Source organism: Arachis hypogaea, chromosome 12 (genome assembly GCF_003086295.3).
Source record: "Arachis hypogaea cultivar Tifrunner chromosome 12, arahy.Tifrunner.gnm2.J5K5, whole genome shotgun sequence".
In the NCBI taxonomy this organism is placed as follows: Eukaryota; Viridiplantae; Streptophyta; class Magnoliopsida; order Fabales; family Fabaceae; genus Arachis; species Arachis hypogaea.
This window is the reverse complement of record NC_092047.1, coordinates 74,926,555-74,934,934: the sequence shown is the minus strand read 5'-3', so window position 1 is coordinate 74,934,934 and position 8,380 is coordinate 74,926,555. Positions and strand designations below refer to the sequence as shown.

At 34.7% G+C, this 8,380-nt stretch overlaps 1 non-coding gene across 2 annotated transcripts; it reads right to left on the bottom strand.

Annotated features, from left to right (window-relative positions):
* Positions 1–2,137: 2,137 nt before the first annotated feature.
* Positions 2,138–5,902, bottom strand: LOC112727541 (uncharacterized). Of its 2 annotated transcripts, none has more exons than XR_003165884.2 (5): positions 5,723–5,902; positions 5,395–5,504; positions 4,628–4,747; positions 4,022–4,312; positions 2,138–2,446 (listed from the first exon to the last, which is right to left on the bottom strand). It is a non-coding gene; the product is annotated as an uncharacterized protein (transcript). The 2 variants fall into 2 exon arrangements; XR_011868652.1 differs by lacking the exon at positions 2,138–2,446 and adding an exon at positions 3,568–3,945.
* Positions 5,903–8,380: the final 2,478 nt, after the last annotated feature.

Sequence of the window (8,380 nt, the reverse complement as noted above, 5' to 3'; positions counted from 1 at the left end):
TAATGAATGTACTTTTTTGAGAGAAATAATAATGTTAGTGAATGTAATTTTTTGAGAGGGTAAAATTTGTTCTTTTTCCATAATAATTAAACTAAAACATTAAAGACAAAAGGTAGAGTATTATTTGTTGAAATGTGTATTAAGAGTTTAGGACAATCAAAATAAACCAAATATATCGGACCAATTAATTTATATGGACTAGCCTCTCATAATTTTACTGATAAACTTTTGACGAAAAATATTTAAATCCATTTAGATTTGATACAAATTCGCTTACTTTATTAGAGGCGTAATATATGGAATCTAAATGAGTCAGCTACTCAGCTTGTCTGTCACGTTTTTATTTTTTATTATACAAGTACATCTTTTAAATATTTGTTAACACGAAAAGATGAAAGATTATAGTCGACAATATCAATTTAAAATAAACGTGTAGTGCGAGAATATTGTAGTTAGTGTAGTTGGTACCTAAACAATCAAGCTAAGGGGGTAGCAATACATTATTAAACAGAAAATTAAAGCGTCTCCCTCGGTATGTACGTACATACAGCGAGCCAAGAAAGCGGAGGTTTCTATTATGATTTGACATGCTTTGATAAATGACGAGGGAACTTTGCTTTTTCTTTCCAAAAGCCGCCTCGCGTGCAACAAATACTCGAGGGAATGTTTTGCCGCCTCGTCGATACACACTGTATGCTAAAACACTAGAGATACTCTTTGTTTCCCGGAGATTAGAACTAGAAAGAGGGGATTAAAATTTAGCATCATATTTAGTGTTTATAAATTAGAATTTAAATTTTAATTTTAAAATATAAAATTTTAGTTCGTTTAATATTTTTTAAAAATAAAAATATAAATAATATTTTTGAGATAGAAACTGAAATTTTAATAATATATTTTTTTAATAATTAAAAGTATTTTAATAAATATTCTTATAGTTTAATTATTTTGTTAATTCTTATAACTTCTGATGACCATTATAACTCAGTTAAAGCGTTATAACTCGCCTATAAACACTATAGTTCGGTAATGAAAATACTAAAACGTTATTTTTCATTTAAGTGAGATTTTAAAAAATGTGACCGAATACATCTTATTCCAAATATAAAAAGAAGGTAAGAAAATCATTTGGATATATCGCAACTTGCAAAGCTTATTATTCACTTATTAATTTGAGCATCGGAGTGTCTTTTGCAGGTACGCACCCCCTTATTCTCTCATTGCTGAAGTATAACTCATCTTGACAGAAAAACTTGAAGTTACTTATCGGCAGACGAGCTATCAGCGGCCAACTTCTACAAAAACAATTGGCGCCGACCGTGGAGCCTAGAAATAAAAGCCTTTTTTTCTTTTAGGTCCCAAAATTTTTAGATCTGCCTATGGCTGACCAACTTCCTCCCACACCCACAACTAGAAAATGGATTAATACAGACAAATTTATAGACAAATTTAGTCTTTATTACAGACAGATTTTTGGTTACCGACGAAATTACCGACGAATTTTGTCCCTCTGTAAAAGTCCCGTCGGAAATTATTTACCGACGGATTTTTTTTCCGTCGGAAAATTACAGACGGATTTTTACCAGTTACCGACGGATTTTTCCTCTATAAATTCTCTATCTATTTCCCGAAGGCGACGAACTTTTCGACGAATTTTTCGTCTGTAATTACAGACGGATTTTCCAACAGATTTTCCATCTGTAATTACAGACGGATTTTCAGACGGATTTTCCGTCTGTAATTACAAACGGATTTTCCGACAGATTTTTCGTCTGTAATTACAGACGGATTTTCCGACAGATTTTCCATCTGTAATTTGAACTTTGGAAAATCATCCCACACTCTGATTACAGATAGAAAATCTGTCTGTAAATCCGTCAGTAAGGTAAAATAGAAAATTTTTTTTCATTTTTCCAATTATAAAATAAACTTGTTTTCATACAAAATAAATATAAATTTAATACAAATTTTTATCTAATTTGTATTCAAATATTTATAATATTTCAAAAAATAAACAAATTCATCGTATTATCAAACTAAAAAAAAAACTACTATAAACAAGCAAGTCAATATAATTCAAAATATAAACAAAGTGTATTGATACATCAACTATAATAATAAGTAACAAACATATTGAATAAATTAAAAGTTGTTAATGAGTATCCAAAGGGCTCTAAATGATTTTCCTCATACTAGTAAATTAAAAGACCTATATTGCAAGCAACTCCTATTCAATTTCCTAACTTATTTGAACAATTTTCGCTGCTCTAATAATTAATAGATGAAGTTGGTGAAGGAGGTCCTATATTAATTCCACTTATCTCATCTGCAAAATTCACTTCACTTGCTCTTTCTGCTGCTTCTTCTTCTTCATCATCCCAGCTTTCCTCACACGGTCACAAATATTCTCTAAGACCAGATCATTCATGTGCTGAAATAGTAGTACCTGAAAAAATTAAAATAATTAGATGTTGACCAATAAAGGATCGAGAATGTAACACCATGATGCAAATAATGCACAAAATCCAGAATATATGTTGCATAGTCAATAGTGAACAAAATCTCAACTCACACCACAAAATCCAGAATATATGTTGCATAGTCAATAGTGATCATTCTTAACACTTTTCTGCTAAAAAAAATAAAGCACCCTTAACCGCAATAAGTAAAAATAAGATGAGTCTAATGTTCTTAATAGCAGGTCTCTCTACAGTGTGAGTATGTCTCTTCTGTTAATTATCTCCTTTTATTGTAAAACTTTGCTCTAAACTACCTACTGAACAATGAGTATTTCAAGTTCAAGTTCATAGCATTCAATTTTGGCTGATCAGCAAACCAATTTTTTTATCAGCAAACCAATGGAAGCATTCAATTTTGGCTGATCAGCAAACCAATTTTGGCTGATCAGCAAACCAATTTCGGCAATAGCTTTCTGAACCTGCTCTGAGCAGTTAAGGTACATTTCATAATTTGGTGAGAATTTGGACCATGCTAAAAGTTACCACTCAAGCTGGTGTGTCCAAGAAAGCAAAAAACCCATACCTTTAAAAGTGCACTAGGTCCTTTTTCCTTAATATCAAAGGGCAAATCCCGCAATAAAAAAGATCCATACCCCTGGGTTTCAAAGATCAATGTCAAAAATTTATGTAGTCATGTATTGATTGTTCAAGAAAAACAAGGCATCAAAAAACAAGCAGTACTTGCTTTAATAAATACCTTGACCAAGAGTGAACTTTATAGGTTGATCTTTATCCCTACTGGAATCAAACATGGTTCCATCTTCCAAAGTCCCAACATAGTGCACTGCATTCTCGAGATGAAATAAATAATCAAACATTAAACATTTTTTATTATTAACAACAACTACTACTTTTTTATTACTAACAACAACTACTGCCACTAAGAGTGTTCTTGTTTCAGCTTATGTTGCCAGAAAAATCTGATTTTCAAAAAGAATCCTAATTAAAAAGATCAATAAATCTGATTTTCAGCTTCATACATTCTCAACTTCTTCAATTATATGTAAAATCACCTAAGAAGTTATGTCCAAATCAAGTATTATTTAAGAGAGAAAAGAAATGGCTTCAAAAAGTCAACTTAAAATATTTTAACCCCCTATATTGTAATCAAAAGATTGAACTGAGAAGCATGTTGATTGTTGATGCACGCACTTCATCAAATAAAAAAGAAGCAAGAATTATGAGTGGCTTCAATTTATGAATAAAAAATCATGAATGGCTTCAATATTTCTCCAAATCTAAATATGATGCATGAACCATGTACTATATGCCAGAGAATCAAATTCAATGTCTCAACCAAGTACATAGGTAAGGATGATCAATGACTTCCAAAAAGAAAAAAGAACCTATCCTATTCCACTTTTTCTTTTACTTCTATTTTTGTCCTCTTTGTGTCAATGAGTCTGAACTTGACTAAAAGAACACTCTGGAGAAAATGGAAAGCAATTCAAGGGAACTAAAGATAACTCTAAAGAGAATAAAAGAAGAAGAAGAACACAAACCGTCTTGAGACAAAAGGAACAATTCCAAAGGTCATGCCACAAGTAGCTTGAACAAACACAGAGAATATGATCATAACAACAACAGAAACACTCAAAGATCCAACAAGCCCAAGAATTATGCAGAAGACACCAGCGAATGTTTGGCAAAGCCACAAGGCCCAGAGCCTACCCCTCATTCCAAACCTCTTTGAAACTGCATCAGATATGAACCCTCCACCGGGCCTGGAGAAAAGATTCGCCAATCCGAAACTGGCAGCAATGATCCCAGCAGTGTGCAGCTTGAGATTGAATCTGTCACAGAAGTACTCAGCTATGATATTATCAATAGTCAACTCCACACCAAAGCAGTATCCATAAGTGAAGTACAGACAGCAGTATTCAATTTCTGAATAAAAAATTAATCTTTACAACAGCAAAAAAAATATAAATAAATAAAGCATAATGCTAACAAAAAAAAGTGTCAAAAAGAGATTATAAAGCATTACTTACAGTATTTTAGCTTAGCTTAGCTTAGCTTCCTTTTAATTGCAGTAGGGAACAAGCAATAATCAAAATTAAACAAAGGGAAAGGAGAGAATGAAAAGGATGGGAGCATAGAGAGCATACATGTTCGTTCTTTGTTCATCAAAACAAACATGTCGTTCTCAACCACCTTTGCTACTCCCAATCAGCTATAGCAATTCTCTGCTTCTGTCCTCCAGAAAGTTGGGTGCCACCTTCTCCAACCTGTGTTAGAAATAAACTATCAGGCTTTAAATTTGAATGCATATTTTCTGATATCAAAGAGTTTTAGATCTACACTTTACTAAAAAACACAATAAAATGAGGTTAGGAGATTAGGTCACTTTGCATCTAAAATTAATTGGCTAATTCTCTGGTGCATTTAACTTTCATGCTGAAATTTGTCATTTTAATATATCAATTTGGAAAAAAGCTGTCATTTTAATGGAAGAGTCTTCTCCTAATCTCATTTGTGAGGAAGTTATTCTTTCACCTGGAGAGGGATAATCTTGGATGATCACAAACCCAAGTGGCTAGTAATAAAATCAAATTATGATGTAATTCACTAAAACCTATCATGACAACATCAAAACCTTTCCCTCACTGGATATGGCTGGATGCATGAATCAAGCAAAGTTAAGTGATTAGCAGCATCATCCATCAACCCCAAAATAAATCAAATCAAATCGGAAAATAAAAAAGTTGAAAAAAAGAAAAAAAGCTTATCATCGTAGAAGAAAATATACTCCATCAAGCAAACAATACAAGAAATTAATATGAATAAAAAATAAAAAACAATAATTATAACAATTAACAAAAGAATAAACAGAGAAATTAGGTTTGAAAAACTGAAAAACTGTGAAGAATGGCACCTGAAGCAAATTTTGAAGATATGAATCACCACATTTACCAAACTTCAAGGCTGATCAATCTTCAACTCCTTTGCACAAACATCAAAGCCAATACACGCAGCAACTACTACCTGAACAAGAACAAGAACAAGTTGTTTGGCTACTAAGAAAACAAGAGAGAGAGAGAGAGAGAGAGAGAGAGAGAGAATGGAAATAAGAGGCAAAACCGCAAATCAAGCACCTTTGAGAATTAAAGGAAGTAGAGATTAAATCACAAAATCGGAAATGAAATCACAAAATCAGAAACAACGAGGGCGAGGAGCAGAGATTAAATCACAAAATCACAAACCGGCGAGGAGCAGAGAATCAGAAACAATGGACGGCGAGGAGGGGAGGAACCCTTCGCGATGGCGACGCCACGAGCTCAACTCAGAACTTCGTGCGATGGCGAGAAGAGGAGGAACGATGCGAAGAGGGCCGAGTAGAGCTTCCCCAGATGACGAGGACACCCACGGTCTGTCCCGCCGGCGGCGACACCACCTTCTACTGGAGGAGAAGAGTTCGAGGGATGAGGGCTGTTGGAAACGTTCGAGGGATGAGTGTGAATGGAATGTGAATGGGTGGTGATAAAATTAGGGTTACCTCAATATTTCCGACGAAAAATTTAAATTAAAGATGAATTTTTTGTCTGTAATAATTTAATAAAACACAGCGTTTTGTCTATTTAATTACAGATGGATTTTTCGTCTGTAACTATTTTCCACGAAAAAAAATTAATTTTTCCGACGGAATTATCGACGGATTCTCTTTTCCGTCTGTAATTTATGCTAATTTATTTTTTTTATTTTCCGACAAAAAATCCCTCTGAAATTTCCTCTGTATTTCCGTAGGATAAAATCTGTCGGAAATATCTGTCTGTAATAACTAGTTTTCTAGTAGTGACCTTCCGAACTTCTTCGAATGGTAATAGAGTTACAACAGGCTAATCAGCGAATGATAGAAGAAAACCAAAGAATGGCAAATTAGATAACCGAGCTAACCAATGTTCAGATTGCTCATAACGGTGATCACAATGAACGACGAGATGACGAGAAAGAAAACTCTGATCCAACGCATGCCTCTGAAATTCAACAGCCAGAGGGATATCAACAAAACAATGAAGGCAACGAATCGGACAACGCAGTTAGACCATTTACAACCAAGGTCATGGATTTTAAATTGTCCAGGAACTTTAGGTTATTGATGACATTAATTCCCTATGATGGCATGCGGACCCAAAAAAGCACATAAAAAAATTCCGCTTCATGATGATAGTAAACGATGTTTTTGATCCTATCTTATGTCGTTGTTTTCCTACTTTTTTAGACAGTTCTACACTTGATTGGTTTTTCTCTTTGCCTTCAGATTCTATCTCATACTTTCAGGAGCTCATTAAGTTATTTGAAGAATAGTTAGTTGCATTTTCCATATATTTACATGACTCAGATTTTTTGAAAACCATCAAACAAGGGTAGCATGAAAACTTAATAGAGTATGTTACTCAATTCACCAAAGTAGCAATGAGCATCCCAAACCTTCATCCAGAGGTACACCTACATGCCATTAAAAGTAGCCTTTGCCCAGGAAAATTTCAAGAGGCTATCACAGTGGCTAAACCTCGAACCTTGGCTGAGTTTCGAGAGAAAGCCAAGGGTCAAATGGAAATTGAGGAGCTACGCCAAGCTTAGAGGTCGGTTGAAAAAAGGTCAAACCAACAAGGATGATGACAAAAACTGAGATAACAAGAGACCTTTTCGATTAACATCCCGTTATGATTCTTACACTCAATTCAACACCAAGAAGGAATAAATCATTAAGAAAATACTAAATTCAAAGCTAATCAAAGCTCCTCGAAAGGTTAGAACCTATCAAGATCTGAAGAATATGGACAAAACAAAATACTGTGCTTTTCATCAGAAACATGAGCACACTACTGATGACTGTGTTGTAACCAAAGACTTGCTTGAGCGCTTAGCTCGGCATGGACATTTGGATAAATACATTGGTGGCCGTATCCAAAAGCGCACCACACATCCATCTGACTTATCATCTGCAGGGCAATCTTCTCAGGAAAAGGACAAAGCACACATCGCTTAGCCTAATCAACCCCGAGGTGTGATTAATTGCATATCTAGGGATTTTGCTGGTGGTGGAGTATCAAGCTCGGCTCATAAACGCACCTACCAAGCTATGCTAGCTGTAGAGGGCATTGTTGACAATCATCAATCTTTGCCCAACTTGCCTGAAATGACGTTCCAATCGTCCAACTTCAATTCAACTGAGCTCAACTTAGATGACTCGGTTGTTATCTCTATTCAACTGGGAGATCTAATAGTTCACGTAGTCTTGTTGGACCCCAGAAGCAGCCCCGATGTTTTATTTTACTCCACATTTCAAAAAATGAAGTTGAGTGATCACATACTACAACCATCTACTGGAGACTTGGTGGGATTTTCAAGCGAACGAGTACCTGTGTTGGGATCAGTGTGGTTACAGACCACACTTAGTGAGAGTCCTCTAACCAAAACTCTAGATGTTCAATACTGATGAGAAGATATTTTATACACTTTTTGGCATCATTTTCATATAGTTCTCATTATGCTTTGTTTAAGTTTTATTACACTTTCATAGATTTTAGTGCAAAATTCAAATTTTTAGATTCTACTTTGAGTTTGTGTGTTTTATGATGATTTCAGGTATTTTCTGGCTAAAATTGAGGAGCTTGAGCAAAAGTCTGATTCAGAGACAGAGAAAGAACTGCAGATGTTGTCAGGATCTGACCTCTGTGCACTCGAAGGAGATTTTTTGGAGCTACAGAAGTCCAAATGTCGTGCTCTTGACGGCTATGGAAAGTTAACATCCAGGGTTTCCAGAAATATATAATAGTTCATACTTTGCTTTGAATATGAAGGCCCAAAATTGGTGTTCAACGCCAGCCACCAGCTTCATTCCTGGCGTCTAGTGCCCA